Genomic DNA, 19,929 nt, shown 5'->3' with positions numbered 1-19,929 from the left:
CGAATTCCTCACAAGGGGGGTGGAGCAATGGGACGTTTTTTGAGTTACGCGTGCTTGCTATTCCTCAGGAAGTAACTGGCGGAATCAAACAAAATTTGGTCCATATGTTGCCATTAACAGGAACAGGTGCTGATTCAATTTTGGTGTCAATAACTCAAACGGGGGTTGAACTATAGAACGTTTTTTGTCGTCAATTGTGACTGCTGTATCTCAAGAAATAATGAACGGAATGAAAGAAAAATTTATCGGCAAGTAGCCCTTAGTAGGTATAAGAGCTGATTTTGTTTTGGTGTCAACAGCTAAAAAGGGGGTAGCGCAAACGCCCGTTCTTTTTTTCCATTGTGAGTGCCCTATCTCAAGAAGTAATGCTACGTTCTGGTTGAAATTTGGAATATATGTGAATCCATATGTAAACAGGCTTTGGTTCAATTTTGGCGCCAATCGTGCCAAGAGGTGCTGATTTATTTTTATTATCATTATTTTTTAGCGAATAAAAATATTTTTATTAATGCAACAATAAGAAAGATAAATCGTAATAGATTGTCGTCTGCGTATTTCTCGTGATTTTAATTGAATGGAAATGATCGGAAATATTATCTCAATGATTTAAAATTTTTAACTGTTGCCATCTTATGTTTGTTAACAAGTGAAATATTTGTAATTAATTCAAGCAAGGCTTTTAAAATAACTTTCAATTTTCGCTCTTTGCTTTGCTTTTGCAATAATTCAGACATTAGGATGGTCGTCAAGTTTTTGCATGTGTAATTTCGTTTTTGTTGGGAATATTGTTTCCTCGTCAAGCATGGGGAGGGATCAGAAAAAAAAGAAAAATATAGAAGAAAGTTTCGTGATGGCCACAACATACTAGTTTGTGTTTGTGTTCATTTAATTTCCAGGCCTCATATTGTTATAGGCAAATATTACAACGTTAATTTGCACAAATTGTAGAGAACTGCATACACGCGTTTCGGGATCACAAAGAACCCATTTTTTACTTCCTTTTACAAAAAAGAGAGTATTGTATTCGCAAAAAAAAAAAAAAAAAAAATCATTCAAAAATCGGCTTCAATTTTCATTTTGCTCACCCCCGAATGAATGTTGAGTTTTTTTTTTTCAACCCGACCACAAGTGGATAAGTGCCTAAGAACGTACAGACCCGAAAAACATCCATTTTGAATCCCCGAGTTAATTACAACGAGTTTTCTCGTGACGTCCCTATGTATGTATGTGCTGATGTGTGTATGTGCGTATGTATGTCGCATCATATAAGAACGGTATGTCCTAGAAAGTTGAAATTTGATACGCAGACTCCTAGTGGGGTCTAGTTGTGCACCTCCTCTTTTGGTTGCATTCGGGTGTTTATAAGGGGTCTTTTACCCCTTTTTGGGGGGAAATCATTGTTAATTTCGATGTTAACTCAAGTGGTGTTATAATAGGGAAGTTTTCGATTTTTCAATTTTATTTTTATATGATAGAGTAACATGTATGAACATCATAGGTGAAAAATTTTTGCGATACGATAAGTAGTTTTTTTTAAATTAATTTTTAAAGTTCAAGCGCCAGTGACGTCAGATGGCATAGGAAGTGACGTCATGCGCCTTCCGGTAGGGGAGAAGCCGAAGGTCACGCATTCGACTTCAAAAACAAAACGTAAAAGGCTTATCTCCTCGCATTTAACTCCTCGCGTTTCTGGAACATTAAACCTCTCATCCTCTCGGAAATATTCGAATATCCTCATTGATGTTACATGAGGAAATTATTTAGATTGTGCTTTAACTAATCCGGTCTCCATTGTGTGTTCAAAAGGATTATTGAATTTTTAAAAAATAAAAATATCAGCGCGCTCAAAATGTTCCTAGCGAAAACAAAGGATCTTCGGCGGAAGGCTGCCCATTCGCGCCCTGTGACGTAGGCTAGTGACGTTTCAGAAGCGCGCACTTTTGCGCGTGGATTTTTAAAAATTAATTAAAAATCAACCACGGTGTTTTAAAATTCGGCGATGGTGAATTTTTTAGTTTTGAGAGTCAATTAACAATATCCAATAGCCAAAATATGAACATTTAATAGGTTGCAACTTCCCTATTCGGCGGACACTTGGCGATATATCGCCAGTCTTTTGGTCACCAACTTGGCGACAAAATTGGCAATTTTTTTTTTTTTTTTTTAAATCTGGTTTCAATTTGGCCACTGTTGGTGATATTTAGAGAGTAAACTATTGAATCACATTAAAAGTTCCTATAATGGGGAAATGACATTAAATTGGAGTAAAAGGAAGTCATGTGATGCACACATCAGCTCGTTTAATACAAAAGAAGCGAGCTAATGGGCGAAGAGGTTAAAATATTTTTTACGGGAAGTAAGTTAAACAGAAATAAATTTGCGAAATTTAAAAATATTTTCTGCTGTAAATGTTCCCATATGAGTATTTTCTGAGACTCGTAAAGCATTCTAGGATTTCTATAAAACAAAAGAAATTTCCCAACTCGTTTTGTTGTTCCACAAACAGCGAAAGAACAAACTTCGACCTGAAAACGGAATTGATGTTTGCGGTAACGTAAAAGAACAATAAAAGTTTTTATTAAGTTGGATTTGCTCATCCGATATATTGTCTGAATCTAAATAGATATTAATAGTTCTCGAAATAGAACCAACGAGTAATATTTTTCTTCATTCTCGAGATTTTTTATGAATATTTTTTTAATGCAGCGATTTAATATAATGTAAAAAAAAGTTTATGTACTTTCTTAATTTAATAAAAACTTTTAAAGAAAGTATGAGTAAATACGTTTTTTTTTTAAATATGTTGTTTTTTTTTAAATTTCCGTTACTTTTACTAATTGGTTGCTAATAGGCACAATGTAAATAAAGAAAAAGTTTTTAAAATAATCAATATTTTTTCTCATCCTCATTTTTACGCTTAGGTTATTCTTATGAAATAATAAAAGAGCTCGCTTGCAAGTTATTTTTAATTGGTTAAATGTTGAGATTAATTAATAAATATTTGACGCTTTAATTATGTGTTTACAGCGACCAAGTAAGAGTTTCAAAATCGTCTAAAGACGAGAGCTCAAAACGTTTGATAAAATTTTCAAAGATACTGTTATTTTGAATCTTTTAATACAGTGAAACCCCGACTTTGCGTCCCCCGAATCTACGTTTTACTCGCATCTAACATTTTTTCATTGGGTCCCATCATCAGTTTTGCTGCTATGTATTTCCCGCATTTTACGGTTTTCCCGTATTTTGCGTTTTTCAAAACTAGCTTCTTGATAAACGCAAAATCGGGGTTTTACTGTATGATTATATACACAAATTCACCCCTCCCCCCCAAAAAAAAAGTTTTAGATTCTGATATTATTTCTCTCTTACTCTGGACAATTATAAGCTAATGTTAACTTTTTTTGACTGGATCGACACATGTATCTTAGGTTGAGAGATCTTGCTACCTAGTACACAAACTATATGTTCTATTTATTTGACAAAAGAGACTTGAAATTAAAAAAAATGTATACGTCAACTAAAGGCAGTTAATTCGCATTCTTAGTTTTATAATCAAATGTTACGAGAGAAAATTGCTTTTACGTTACATTTACCATATGAGAATGACCCAGTTTTGTGAGAGAATCCCTTTAGTATTGAAATTATTGTTTTCAATAAGCTTTATCATTTATTTAGTGCAAAAGAGCCATTTATTATATAAAGATGTATTGAAGAAATTCATGTCAAAGTAATAGGGTCGTTTCCGAAATTTTAAAAGTATTTTTATTTTGAAAGAGCATGCTTAAAAACATAGGATTTGAAAATTTTTTAAAAGAATTTAACAAAATAGTTTTACAAAAAATGTTTTAATCAGTGCACTGATTCAATTTTATTTTTTACACTTCTGCGCATGACATCACAAGGCATGAAAGGCAATTCACTGATACCATTAGCGCAGAGCGCGATATTTAATTCACATCTTTATTCACATATATTGGCAACGAACTGGTTGGTAGCAAGCATAGAGCGCAATATTAATTTGCTTCTGAATTATCACAAGCTGGAATCACGGTGGGCAGCAAGTGTCAGCATTTACTACGCCAGTGGGGTACGCGCCAAAGTTCATCACTTGTGACGTCATAAAGACCATGCCTTGTTCAAAAAATCGGATATTTTAAAAAATCAAGTAAAAATTAAACGTTTTGAAACTAAAAGATTTTCCCCGCTCCATGTTTTTTTTGAGCAATCGCATTGCTTATTGTTCTCATTTGGCTGTTTTGAATTCCTATGATTCTATTTTCCCCCCGCCTCCCTCTGCAACACCACCGTTGACCGACCTCACGATGCTGCTTCTCTACCGAAAAGTCTCCAGGTCGCGTCCAAATCCTACACACACGCGCATACATATACACACACACACATACATACACACATCTACACACACAAACACATACCTACACATACACACATACATACACACACACCTACACAAACATGCATACACACACACCTACACAAACATGCATACACACACACCTACCCAAACATGCATACATACGCACACCTACACACACATCTATACACACACACCTACACACACACACACACCCCTACACACAAATACACATACACACACTCATGCCTTCACATAGACACAAACACACACGCCTACACACACACACACACACTCGTGATTGCGAAAAACATAATTTGAATTCCAGATGTAAAAATTCAAATTAATATATATATTATTTACTCATTCTATCAACTTTAGGGACTAAAATTAGTACTTTTGACGGAATGGAAACAGCCCTATTCGTGTCAGTAGGTTACGGCTAGGCAATCCTTTGTATTTTACAACTAAGGATACTCAATATTTTGTAAAAAAATAAGTTTTTTTTTTTATCTCGTTCCTGCCATCATTACAATTTAAATCTTTTTCAAATCAGCAAAACCATTTTTCCTTTGTGATTTTTAGTCTGTTGCGGTGGAATTGTTAAGCACTGAAGCATCGTTTCCACAGCAAACAAACTACCCATCAAAATAATGCGACTGTTAACTGGAAATATTACGTCTCTGCATCTTCGGAACCTGAAAGGTAAATACTGGAAAGCTTGAACTCTATTAAAGCAAAATTGGATTACAAAGACGCGATCTTAGACGAATGCTTTTAAGTGGTGGAATGCGGTAAATCTTGATAAACGGGTTTCGCGCAATTTCCATAGAAACGATAATGGAGGTAATATATTAGAAATACAATTCACTTGAAGTGAACCGCGGAATTAATTCACTGGAAATTCTTCCGAGAATCTGATGCCACAGGTAGGGGATTTCACATTAAACGCGTGGACAGTCGAGTCGAAATTTGTACCGAATTTATGGTGAGTTACTAAAGATTTGACAATACACGTATAAATATTTACACAGATACGTTTTATTAAAGTTATATTTTAAGTTAATTGCGGCATTTTACTCCTCTATGTGTTCAGTAACTAATACGCAAAGCTTTCGAAATGTATCAGTTTAGAAACAATATAAACATGTTTACTGACAAAAAAACAACGTATCAAATACATGAAATACACCGCCAGCTCAGATAATTCCAGCGGAGGACTGCAGTTTCATGCTTATTAGCACTCATAAACCCGGCGCACAGTGGGACAAAAACGCCAAAAAGCGCTTAGAAGTGTTTTTAAACCTCTCTCGCTTGTTTGATTACACAGGCGTGTTATTATGGAGTTTTTTTTCAATTTGTTTGGGCTCAGAGTCCAAAGTTCACTGGTGTACGCAGCTAATTCCTTTTCATGGTCTTCCTACAGACCATTTATGACTAATCAATATTAATTTCTAAGAGAACATAAGAGGACATTTATTTTGTAGAGTATTTTGAAAAAAATAACTTTGAATTCCGAAGTTTTTGGTGCTGATCAAAACCGATTTTTGGTTTGAGAATTCGATTACTCATTTTTTTTCGTCCTATTACTATCGTTGGACACGAGAGAAATTAAATATACCCTTTAATAGGAAAAAAAAAATACAGACTGCTTAAAAGCAATTTTTGTAAATACCCGCACTCATGGTTCTTCATCTTTCTAAAGGCTCCCTTCAACTTTGTAGTGGACGAAGGGCTCTAAAATTCCAGTTCTGATTGCCTAAGAGGTAGGCCTGTGCAAATTTATTAATCCTTAATTGGTTTAGTATAGGAAACAAAATCCATTTATAAGCGCTTTTTGGTGTTTTCGCCCCACTGTGCGGCGTAGGAGTTACTGAGCTGAAGGTGGAAAACCTCTTAAGGAAACCAAGAGTGCGAAACAAACTGGTAGCTAATACAGAATGAGCACTGACCAGACGAGTGACCGAAGCAATGGTTCGGTTCAACTCGAAGATTAAACGCGAGGCAAGGTATATTCAGTGCTGGATATACTTGCCTTGCCTTCAATATTCCGGGCTGATGAGTGATAATAAGCTCGAAACTGCAGTCCTCGACTGGAATTGACTGAGCTGGCGGTGTATTTCATGTATTTCTGCCTAAGCCCTGGCTATAGGGAGGTAACTTACTAAACGTATCAAAAACTGCATGAAATTTATAACGAAAATTGCATATTTGTAGTGAAACATGGAATGAAAGTTGTAATGGAGATTGCATTTGCAAAGAAAAATGTTAGTTAATTGAATACTTGCAACGAAAATTGTAATAAAGATCGTATATTTGTGTTGAAAAATGTAATGGAAATAGTATGCTTCTGCCAAAAGTTGCAATGAAAATTGCATACGTGTCATTAAAAGAGTAACAATAATTGAATACTTGCAACGAAAATTGTAATAAAGACCACATATTTGCGATGAAAAATGTAATGAAAGCAGTATTCTTGTGCAAAAAAACATTTTTTCCATTGAAAAATTAATGGAAATTGTGTACGTGGAATGAAAATTGCATATATGCAATAAAAATTTATTGATAATTGCATATTACTTTTATGCCACTTATAAACAGTAATACTGTACTGTTTCAATCAACTTTAATCCTTGTAACAAATATCATCTTATGCATGAAAATAAGTCCTATTAAATGAGTAATGCAATTAAAATAAGTAAATTTCCGTCTTCAAATTCAGGAAAAAACTTGTAATTGTTGCGATATTTACTTAATATTTTGATTAATTAGTAATAATCACGTTAGTTCGAGATCGATCAAAACGCGTTGTTCGAAATTTTTCGAGTCTTACAATTCCTGTCCCAAATTTGGACTCCTAGCCCCTCTCAAGGAAATGCTGTGACAGGCAGACACTCAGATATGTTGAAATTTTAGTAGTACAACAAAACTTATTAGTGCAAAAAAAAAAAAAAAATGAGCTTTGAAAAAAAAAAAAAAGAAAAAAACCCCGAGAATGTGATTTTTTTCAAATTTTAAGACTCAGTTTTCTTATTTTTGATCTCTTTCGATGTTTTCAACGTCTTCTCTCACTTATCTCTTTTCTAAAGAGATATTGAAGCTTCTTGAATCTCCACCATCTTTTTTTTTTACTTTCTAACTTTTTCTCTTATCAGCAGATTGCACTAGAAAAAGTCCGATAAACCAAATCTATCACGACGATCCAAAGCTGATTTCTTGTCCCTTTTGCCAGTAAAAAATGCACGCAGCTTTTAACGTTAAAGTTATCTGTCTTTAATGTTAAATTGGGAAGTATAGTTATCACGATCAAGTTTCAAATTACGGTAGTAAACTTTCAAGCATAAAAGTAGCAAGGTTTTTTTACTGTCTTAAAAGGAGGAAGTAAAAGTAAGTATAAAGAAATAGAAAAATGGCTAAAATATAGAACACACAAATGAATAATCTGTGAATTATTTTTTGGCGGATTTTTTTGCATTTTGTGGAGATTTTATTTTTGTTTAATGGTTTGTTGTTTTAAAAAATAACTTACAGCTACAAATAAGTGATATATATCACCAAATAAGTAGTTTTAAAGTCCCTTTGACTACAATACAAATTAAGGGCTCGGGGTAAAAATGTGATAAGCCACATGATGTGAATTTTCAGTAGGCCAATTTCTACATTATAAAAAATATTTGTAGAATTATTCAAAGGCATTATACATTCATTCTATGTTCTGCATTACTAAAACTAGATATGTTTTTCTCCAAATGGCATAATCCATTATCATGTTTGTTTCAGTATTAGTTATGAGAAACAAAATTTTTGATCGAAAAGTCAATCCTTGTGGCTTGTCACATTTCTGTCCCGAGCCCTTCAAATCTTCTGACACATTTTGAATAAGTTTTGACTACTTTTTGAACACTTGCCTATTAGGGTGAGTCAAAAAAACTTTTTTTCAGCTACAGTCCACGACACACCTTATTTTTACTTTCTTCTATACTTAATACATAGAAGAAAGTATTGGATTCGTGCAAATTTTCGAATTTCGAATTTTGACGGATTCGAACGTTTTGAGGTGTGCTGAGTCCATTTCGACTATTTTTGGAAAATGTCTGTCTGTCTGTGTGTGTGTATGTATGTGTGTGTATGTGTGTGTGTCACGTCTGTGTGTGACCAGTTTTTTTTGGCCGCTCTACAGCAAAAACTACCGCATGAAATTGAACGAAATTTGGTACACATATGTGCCCTTATGTGAACTTGTGCCCATTGGTTTTTGGCGCGAATTCCTCCAAGGGGGGTGGAGCAATGGGACGTTTTTTGAGTTACGCGTGCTTGCTATTCCTCAGGAAGTAACTGGCGGAATCAAACAAAATTTGGTCCATATGTTGGCCTTAACAGGTGCAGGTGCTGATTCAATTTTGGTGTCAATAGCTCAAACGGGGGTTGAGTTATAGAACGGTTTTTGTCGTCGATTGTGACTGCTGTATCTCAAGAAATAACGAACGGAATCAAACAAAAATTTTTTTGACAAGTAGCCCTTAGTGGGTATAAGAGCTGATTTTATTTTGGTGTCAACAGCTAAAAAGGGGGTAGCGCAATCGCCCGTTCTTTTTTTCTATTGTGAGTGCCCTATCTCAAGAAGTAATGCTACGTTCTGATGGAAATTTGGAATATATGTGAATCCATGCGTAAACAGGCTTTGGTTCAATTTTGACTCCAATCGCTTCAAGAGGTGTTGATTTTTTTTTTTTTTTTTTTTTTGCGAAAAAAATAGCTTTATTAATGCAACAATAAGAAAGATAAATCGTAATAGATTGTCGTCTGCATATTTCTCGTGATTTTAATTGTATGGAAATGATCGGAAATATTATCTCAATGATTTAAAATTTTTAACTGTTGCCATCTTATGTTTGTTAATAAAAAAAATATTTGTAATTAATTCAAGTAAGGCTTTTAAAGTAACTTTCAATTTTCGCTCTTTGTTTTGTTTTTACAATAATTCAGACATTGGGATGGTCGTCAAGTTTTTGCATGTGTAATTTTGTTTTTGGTAGGAATATTGCTTCCTCGTCAAGCATGGGAAGGGATCAGAAAAAGGAAAAATATAGAAGAAAGTTTCGTGATGGCCACAACGTACTAGTTTTTTTTTTTTTTTTGTATTTACTAATAGTATTATGCTGTAAAAGGTTTAGCTTCTTACTCAAACTTTAAGAGGGTGCTCAATGATCCCTCAATTTAATATTAGCCGTAGCATAGAAAATGCCACAAATTTAGAAGTATTTAATTTCCCCAGTTGTTTTTTGTAAATAATTATTTTATAGCAATGTATATACATATTACTAGTGTTTATCATGATATGTAGCATTGTTTTTACAGGACAATGTATTTTTTACCCCCCCCCCCTCCCCATGCTGATGAAGTTTGGGGGAGCGGGTTGAGCACCCTCTTTCAGTTGAAATAAGAAGCTAAAATTCTTCCAGTATATTACTCTCCGTAAGTCTAAAAATATTGAGGGGTTTCCTGTTATCTAGGAGAAACTTTTTTTTTTACATGAGTTTTTGAACCACCCTATTGCCCATATTTTAGAAGACTTTGAAATTTTTTTTAAAAAACAGTTTTACAAAAAACCCTCAGAAAACGTTTCACGAAACTTATTTGCTTAGCTCACATTTGGGAACGAATTTGAGAAAAAATTTTCACCGCTGTCACATGCCCTTTTTGTAAAACACTTTTTACAACATTAGTGGAACACTCCCTTGATTTTACCATTATTCCTGAGTTTGTTGATTTTACAGCAATTTCGCGGTTCAGTTGTCAACCGCTGTCAGGTAATAGACGGCCTTCGAGCGGGAAATGCGATCCTTTTTGACAGCACGTGACGGCAGATCATTGCAACAAAATTTTTAGAAGTATCATATTGAAAAATTCTATTGCCTCGCAGTTAAAGGAAGTTGTTAAAATTATATTTATTGGAAAGAAACCGATAATTTTCCAAATTGTCCACCAAATGTGTTCCAAATCTGTTTTGACAGCACCTAATGGCAGATCATTGCGACAAAATTTTTAGAAGTATATTGAAAAGTTCTATTGCCTAGCAGTTATAGGATGTTGAAATCATATTTATTGGAAATAAACCGATAACTTCCCAAGTGTGCTCCAAATGTGTTCCAAATCTGCTCTCAAAGTCCCCCATCCCCCCGTCTGTTCTCAAATGTGATTCAAAGTTTAAATTAAATAAATATCCTGAACGGGAAACATTCGCGACAGATTCGAAGCCCATTTCAGAAAACTTTTTTTTTAAAGTATCACATTCGGAATAAATTTTATATCACAACGTGTTTCCAATGCATTCTGGGAATTAACAGTGTAAACATAGTGGCAAATGGGATAACTTTTGGTAAACCGTAGGAGACCTTAAACGTTTCAACTTTAAAATTCTACTTTCTCCTTTGCAAGAATTGAGACAAAAAATTTTGAGCAATTTTCCCAAGACTACACTCTCTGAGAGTAACAGGATACAAAAATTTGCCACTATGACTGCTTGTTAGTGAATGAACACATGTTTACATTTACCCCCAGAGACTAGTATGTCGCCTGTAGATTGCAGCTGCTTCGCTGAAATCCCCAAATGAGGCAGTGAGAAGCAAAGGGATGTAAGTGGTCATTTACAAGTTTTGCGTAAAACAAGTTTAAAAATAACGTCCTAGGTAGACTTTCACTGTTTTTTTTTAATCATGTTGTACAACAGCTCCTACCATTGCTACTAGTACTATCTCTTTCTCCAAGACAGAGGAGAGGCTCCCCTGCTATTTGTACTGTTTGTCTCCAAATTTTTAATTTTGCCACTTACATCCCTTTGCTTCTCGCAGCCTCAAATGTAATCTGAAATCATTTAAGAAGAAAACCCATACGGAAAATTAAAATATGCGCTGAATTTATGTAAATTTGTAAATTACCCACAAAGTATCATTTACATCAACATTTAATCTTCAAAAAAAACAGAAAAGGGTGACATAAAAACTTTGTTGATTATATGTACAAAGTGTACTGTATGTTTAAAATAATTGGGAAAACCTAAATTGCACATCCAAAATAGCAGGACAGGTGAAACTAGTTAATAAATATATTTAGTAACCAAGCACAAACGAAACTACGGGAAATCCGCTGCTTCGCATTTGTAGATCTGCGGAAGAGGGAAAGTAAAATGTCTAAACTTGAAAAAACAGGTTTTTTTTTTTTTTTTTTTTTTTTTTTTTACAGTGTCGTCTTCAAAAATGATGACACCTTCACAAAGCTTGGAAACAAGCGGAACTCAGAATGTCTTCTATATTCAGGGGCGAATACAAGGGAGGCGCGATGGGGGCGATCGCCTCTCACTTGAGGTACTCTCCACTGATAATTTTTCAAAAATGAAGTTCAAAAAGTGCAAATTTAGACGAGTTTCATTGATGTTGGGAGAAGGGAGGTTTGGTTTAGGACCCTATTTCGGAACTGTTTAGGAATTGAAGTCCGAAACCTCTGTGATCAATAATTTTAAATAAGTATACCTAGTAAAAAGAAAAAAATTTAAAAGCAATTGCTCCGCCATTGAAAAAATTCTGGATCCGTCCTTGTCTGTATGTTACCTAATCTTGACTCACCAGCAGTTTAATTTCAACGAGCTGATGTGGTCATCACATGACTTCCTTTTATTCCAATTTAATATCATTTCCCCATTATTGGCAGCTTTAATGTGATTCAATAGTTTACTCTCTAAAAATCACCAACAGTGGCCAAATTGAAACCAAATCTTAAAAAAAAATCGCCAAATTTGTCGTCAAGTTGGCCACAAAGCTTGGCGACCAAAAGACTGGCGATATATCACCAAGTCTCCAACAAATTATAACACCACTTGGGTTTACATCGAAATTAACAATGATTCCCCACCAAAAAGACCCCTTCAGAAACACCTGAATGCAACCAAAAGGTGAGGTGCACAACTAGACCCTTTTACTAGTCTACTTAATAAAGTTCAACTTTCTAGGACGTACCGTTCTTGAGTTAATTTTAATGTGATTCAATAGTTTACTCTCTAAATATCACCAACGGTGGCCAAATTAAAACCAGATTTAAAATAAAATTTTAAAAAATCGCCAAATTTTGTCGCCAAGTTGGCGACAAAAGTTGGCGACCAAAAGACTGGCGATATATCGCCAAGTGTCCGCCAAATTATAACACCACTTGAGTTTACATCGAAATTAACAATGAATTCCCCCCAAAAAGAGGCAAAAGACCCTCTTTGGAGCATCCGAATGCAACCAAAGGAGGTGCACAACTAGACCATTCGGGGGTGAGCAAAATGGAAATGAAGGCCGATTTTTGAGTGAAAATTTTTTCGCGAATACAATACTTCCTTTTTTGTAAAAGGAAGTAAAAATTACCACGAGTGGTATAATGGAGAATGTTTCCATTCACCTGGAGTGTTTCTTTTTCCCCAATTGGTCTATGGGCAATGTATCCAACAATGTCCAATGGGGCTATGTATGTACGAAATAGCACGTCGGGTAAACAATCTCGCTGCCTTGCCGACAGATGCGCATTCTTTTGTGAAACTTATCATTCTGCATAAACATGGAGGAATTTCGTAGATGCAGTGGAATCTCCGCCTTCACACTCTAGATAGGAAAAGTTACTTCCATCGGAGACAAATCTCCATCAAAACAGAAAAAAATACAGGGTGTCCGAAAAGTCCTTCACGTATTTTATAAATTCATAGAAAATGAAAAAAATCGTACAATGAATTTGAGGTTTGTGCCATACTTCACTGGCTAGCGAATTTATGACATCGTAAAAAAATTATAAAATAAAACGAGCTGATGTGTGCATCACATGACTTCCTTTTACTCCAATTTAATGTCATTTTCCCATTATTGGCAATTTTAATGTGATTCAATAGTTTACTCTCTAAATATCACCAACAGTGGCCAAATTGAAACCAGATTAAACAAAAAATCGCCAAATTTGTCGCCAAGTTGGCGACAAAATTTAGCGACCAAAAGACTGTCGATATATCGCCAACTGTCCGCCAAATTGTAACACCACTTGAGTTTACATCAAAATTAACAATGATTTCCCTCCAAAAAGGGACAAAAGACCACTTTGGGGCATCCGAATGCAACCAAAAGAGAGGTGCACAACTAGACCCCACGAGGAGTCTACGTACCAAATTTCAACTTTCTAGGACATCCCGTTCTTGAGTTATGCGACATACATACACACATACAGACGTCACGAGAAAACTCGTCGTAATTAACTCGGGGATCGTCAAAATGGATATTTCGGGTGCCTGTACGTTCCTAGGCATATATCAACGTGTGGTCGAGTTGAAAAAAAAACTCAACATTCATTCGGGGGTGAGCAAAATGGAAACTAAGGCCGATTTTTGAGTGAAAATTTTTTCGCGAATACAATACTTTCTTTTTTGTAAAAGGAAGTTAAAAATTGCTTAAAAGTAACCATCACAGCCAGCATGGACTGCAGAATAGTTTCTACTACTTGGATTATACGTTTTTTACACAATTTGACTGAAATAAACCGAAAAAAAAATCTTGTAACTGTAAAGTGTGCTTGTAGATATGGGATGAACTTGAATACCGGTTAGATGAGGTTCGAGCAGTAAACTTTGCACACATTGAACTTTATCTTTTAATTATATGATTAAACACCTCACATTACGTTTGTTTTTCTTACAGTGAATGTTACTCTAAACACATTTTTTTAAATCTTTTTATTTTTATTTCTTCTTATATATGTTTTAACGACGTCATAAATATATTCGTGAGCCTGTAAAGTATTATGGTGCAGACCACACATTCATTCGACAATGCAGGGGTGTCTCCTTAGGGGGGTCGTGGCGCAGACTGCGTCATTGACAATTTTAGGGGGGCCGTGGTGGCCTGATCGGTAAGGCATCGGACTTGTGACCGGAGGGTCTCGGGTTCGATCCTCGCTGGTCGAAGATCCACCGTCGTCATTAATGGTGACTGGGCGACGTTAAATATGCTCGTGGTCACAATGTCCTCCAAGTGAAACGATACCTCTGGGGGTGCTAGACCAGAAAATTAATCGGCTTCTGGCATGGTTCCAAATTATCGATCTGTCCGTACATGGTGCTGCCATCTATCGTGTTGTCTGAGCCAAATCGGACTTCCACCTAGAAATAGGCGCTCGATTAAAACGGAAACCGTACCTCTGTGCCTTAAATCTAGTAGCATTGCTACTCGGGCTTGAGTTCCAAAGTGGCATAAGTAACAACAACACAATTTTAGGGGGTGGGGCGTTTTAAGGACTATTTTTCTCATTTGGGAGGGGGGGGCTCTTGCTTTTGGGGGGTGGGGGTCTTCATGGTATTTAGGGCGGGTTCGCCCTTGCTTTTTGGGGGTGTGGGCACCGCTGGACAATGTGTTGCTTTTCCATGAGTTTTTAAAATGTGTCAAGGACTTTTCGGACATCGTGTATGTTTCGTTCGAAGTGTTAAAATAAAACGAGCTGAATGTGTGCATCACATGACTTCCTTTTACTCCAATTTAATGTCATTTCCCCATTATTGGCAATTTTAATGTGATTCAATTGTTTACTTTCTGAATATCACCAACAGTGGCCAAACTGAAACCAAATTTAAACTTTAAAAAAAAACCCGCCAAATTCGTCGCCAAGTTGGCGACAAAACTTGGCGATATATTGCCATGTGTTGGCCAAATTATAGCACCGCTTGCGCTTACATTGAAGTTAACAATGATTTTGCCCCAAAAAGGTGTAAAAGACCCTCTTTGGAACATCCGAATGCAACCAAAAGAGAAGGTGCACAACTAGACCACACTTGGAGTCTATGTGCCAAATTTCAGCTTTCTAATGCATACCGTTCTTGAGTTGTGCGAGATACATACGCACATACATACGTACATACGGACGTCACGAGAAAACTCGTTGTAATTAACTCGGGGGATCGTCAAAATGGATTATTCAGGTGTCTATACGTTCTTAGGCATGTATCCATGTGTGGTCGGGTTGAAAAAAAAAATCAACATTCATTCGGGGGCGAGTAAAATGGGAATTAAGGCTGATTTTTGAGTGAAATTTTTTTCGTGAATACGATACTTCCTTTTTTGTAAAAAGAAGTAAAAATTTTTTCTAGATGACATGTAAAAACCTATATCAACAAGTCAAAATACTCTAAGCTTTCAATTAAACACGACGAGAAATATCCACCCAAATAAGAGAACAAGAAATGATTTTTAATTTAATTTACGGACCTTATTAAGACATATATCCTTATCTTTTCCTTCCCTCGATCACATAAAAGAGCCCAAGATTTCGATTTCGCTTAGTCCCGGAGATTTGCATTTCCCTCTTCTCAGGACAACTGAAGGGCGTGGGGATAAAAAGGGAAAATCTTAAGTCTGCAATTGTGCTTAAGGGGCGGAACGTGATATTTGATGACTCGGCATATCTCTCCATTCTTTGGGAAGGAGTTGCAACACTTGCATTTTTTTTCGGAAAGTGCAGAGGCATATTTTAATTTTAGAACAGAGTTTATTCTTTTAAAGGCATTGTTAAATTGTAATTTTCGCGACACGGAAAGTGTTTTCTTGGAATGTGTTGCGTTGTTTCTTAAAAATGTAATTTTGGAACTAAATGTTTCTTTCTTATCCTTTTTCAAGTTTTTACTTCCTTTTTCGAAAAAGGAAGTATTGTATTCGCGAAAATTTTTTCACTAAAAATAGACCTTAATTTCCATTTTGTTCACCCCCGAATGAATGTTGAGTTTTTTTTTTTTTCGACCCGACCACACAAGGATAAGGGCCTAAGAACGTATAGAAACACGAAATATCCATTTTGACGATTCCCGAGTTAGTTACTACGAGTTTTCTCGTGACGTCTGTATGTACGTTTGTTTGTGCGGATGTATGTCGCATAACTCAAGAAAGGTATGTCCTAGAAAGTTTAAATTTAGTACGAAGACTCCTAGTGGGGTCTAGTGGGGTCTAGTTGTGCACCTTCTCTTTTGGTTGCATTCGGGTTTTTCTAAGGGGGGGGTCTTCTGCTCCTTTTTGAGGAGAAATCATTGTTAATTTTTACGTAAACTCAAGTGGTGTTACAATTTGGCGGACACTTGGCGATATATCGCCAGTCTTTTGGTCGCCAAGTTTTGTCGTCAACTTGCGACAAGTTTGGCGATTTTTTTTTAAAAATCTGCTTTCAATTTATCCATATTAGTGATATTTAGAGAGTAATCTATTGAATCACAATAAAATTGGCAGTAATGGGGAAATGACATTAAATTGGAGTAAAATTAAGTCATGCGAGGCACACACCAGCTCGTTTCTACGAAATATTGACTTTATAAAATATCAGCAACGCCTAGTTTTGGATGATTTTTCATTAAAAAAATATCTTTAAAAAGTGAGCAGTCAAATTCCAGATATTTGACTGCATCTACTAAAACTTAAGATTTAAATGAATATTTATATAGTGATATACTACCTTGTAAGTAAAGGACAAAATCTCCATTTTGAAAAGCGAAATAAAAATATTTTGATTAAAAAAAACTGCTATAAGTGAAAATACGAAAGATTATACTAAACAGCTTTTCTGTTGAAAAATACAATGAACAAATAATTACGAAAAAAGAAACTGTAGATACATCTGCTTGTTTGTAACACGTGCCCTTTACCTCAAAGGTACAGAAATATGTATGATTTTTTTTTTTGAAAAGTTTGTCTACCTTTAGTTTGAGTGAAATATGTTTGAGTTTTTTTAAAAGTTTGTCTGCCTTTAGTTTAAGTGAAATATGTTTGAGTTTTTTGGAAAGTTTGTCTGCATTCAGTTTAAGTGAAATATGTTTGATTACTTGCATTTTTTTTAGGTGTGTGTACCACAAGTTTAACAGATACTATATGTTTGGTAAGTTGTATTTTTTTTTAAAGTTTCTAAGTCATAACTTTAGCAGATATATATTTGATTATTTGTATTTTGTTTTAGATTTGAGTGCAGGACTTTAGTAGTCGTAGAAATACCTTTGATTACTTGATATTTTTTTGTATGTTTGTGTGTGGGGGGGGGGGGAGTACAGAAGTACGTTTGATTATTTGTATTTTTCTTAGTTTGTGTATCAAAAATTTAACAGATATATGCTTGACTATTTGTAAATTCTTTGGTTTGAAAAAATGTTTGATTAATTCCACTTTTTTATGCTTTTGTATAACTAATTTTCAAAAAATGAGCTGAACAATATATTCCACATATCACCGTGGTGAGCCACTTCCCCAGACCTTGATTTCCATCCAACAAAACTTCACACAAGACACACGAGCAAAGTTTAAAGAACGCATTAACAAGAACTGCTATAAGCTTAGCAAAATTAGAAATGAATGTTGCATTTTCAACTGCGCTTCTGCTCGCTCCGTAATGGCACTTTCTATTATTTCTGCCGACATGAGCACGCCATTACGTACTTGGCACCAGGATTTCATAGTACACCCTAATGAAGTACATCAAGAAACAGCTTAAGTCTCTTCTCCACTCTTGATGACGATCTTTGCGATTCTTTAAATAAGTCTGGACTTTGAATTATCAAAGAAGTCCAAGTTCCGTAAGTCAAATTTGGAGTTGGTTTAGATAAGCGGCGTGTGTTTTGATTTCGGAAGTGGTAATGGAGTAAAAATCGGTGATTGAGTTTTAAAAGGCGGCAATATGAGAAAAGTTTGGTCATGTCTCGCTGTGATTTGTGTTCATTTTATTTGTTTTGCTTGATTGAGTGAGAATAGAAAATAAATTCTTGAAATAGGCTTGTACTAAAATAGTTTGCTATAGATAAGTGACGAGTGTTTTGCTTTCGTAACCCTTAGATGACGGATTTCTTTTAAAATCTTTTGGATTTTTTTAGCTTTTATTTTTTGCTTAAATCATGGGCAACGTGTGTTAAAAATCGCAGTTCCGGGTACAGTTAATGGTTAAAACACTTTTTGGAAAGACCCTGATCTTAACAGACAAAAAAAAAACATTATTTAAGTGTCCTGAACATCGTAAGATATTGTAACTTTACCTGATAGCTCAAGTAGTTATTTTCATTGTCTTAGAACATCAAGAAGTTAGAATTCTCAAGAATACAAATTTAAAAGTTTTTTTTTTTTTTCATTTGTTTTGCATCTTTAGTAAAACTATATGATCCACTGATATTTAGTTTTTATTATTATGCTTATTTTAATTTGGTATGAAAGGAGGATTCTTTTCTTTTTTTCTCTTAAGACATTAAATTATATGTTTTGCTACTACGTGTAAAAATTTTTTTGATTTCGCCTCATCTATGAAAAAATGCATTTACTTTAGTAAGGCGTGCTAACTCGTGACCTATGGGGAAAATTCCGAACTTATCGTTAGATTGAATTTTGAATCATTGGTCAATAGTTGTAACGATGATAATTTGATTTTTTCAATACGTTTGAAGGCTCTTTATGAATGGTTTCTTTTCATACGTTTATCAATTGGCAATCGAATTTTCAACTTAAATTTCAGTGTTTTTCTTTCTTCAACCTTTTAAATAATGAAATTTTTCAAGCTAGGATGTTAAAACATTTTTTGTACTACGTCGATTACATTAGTTAACACCAGAAATGCATCCGGCTCAAAAAATAGCTATTTCTGAAGTATTTTGCCTCGCTAAACACGAAAATCGCCATAAAAAGTTCAGATTAGCTCTTCTTTTCAAGATACAGAGCCAACTAGGGTAGTGAAATCTCACTAATGTTTTTTTTTTCCTGGCAGATAGAAACAGTCCCCCATGGGACAGACTAACTTCCAAACTTCTACCACTGGTTGGAGTAGAAAATCTCACTGCACGAAAATCGAAATAGACTGCAAGAAATTTAAATTCTGGGATGAAAAATGCCCCAAATCAGCCAAAATTTGGAGTTCTAGGTAGATCCACCCATTTCTGCATCTACCCATGCTCATTCAAGCCCTCATGAAGAACTTCGTGAAACTGAACAAAGACAATTTTACAATACCAAGAAAATTGCCAAATTTAATTACCAAGAGTTTTTGAAGCTAAGGTTAAGTAGAGCATTTTTAACGGCCCTTCAACTACACGCAATTATGAAAATCACTGTTTAAGAAAAACATTGAATGAGCAAGAAAAAAACTCCTACGAAACCTTTAACGGTGTATTACAAGTATTTCTAAGCAGCAGAGAAGATGAGAACTAAAAACAGTTGTTTGAAAAATCTCTACGGAAGTTCTAAGACCATCGATGAACAATATGTCTCTGAAACTCTATTTTTTTTACTTCCTCCAGGACATTTTACTTAAAAACTGTGAAGATATCTTTACAATGGAACGCAGATATTAGGGTCATTGGGCTGAGTTAATAATGATCACTAGGTGCTGCTGAACTATTACTTGAGGTCCTTCTTTGACGTACAAAAAGCGATCGAAAATGAAACATTTACAGCAATAAGCCAAAAGAAACCACTGATTTTGGAAAAACATACATTGGTTAATACTACAGGACCTATTTAATAACATTTACTGCACAGGAT

This window comes from Uloborus diversus, chromosome 1, assembly GCF_026930045.1.
Source record: "Uloborus diversus isolate 005 chromosome 1, Udiv.v.3.1, whole genome shotgun sequence".
In the NCBI taxonomy this organism is placed as follows: domain Eukaryota; kingdom Metazoa; phylum Arthropoda; class Arachnida; order Araneae; family Uloboridae; genus Uloborus; species Uloborus diversus.
This window is presented reverse-complemented; position numbering follows the sequence as displayed.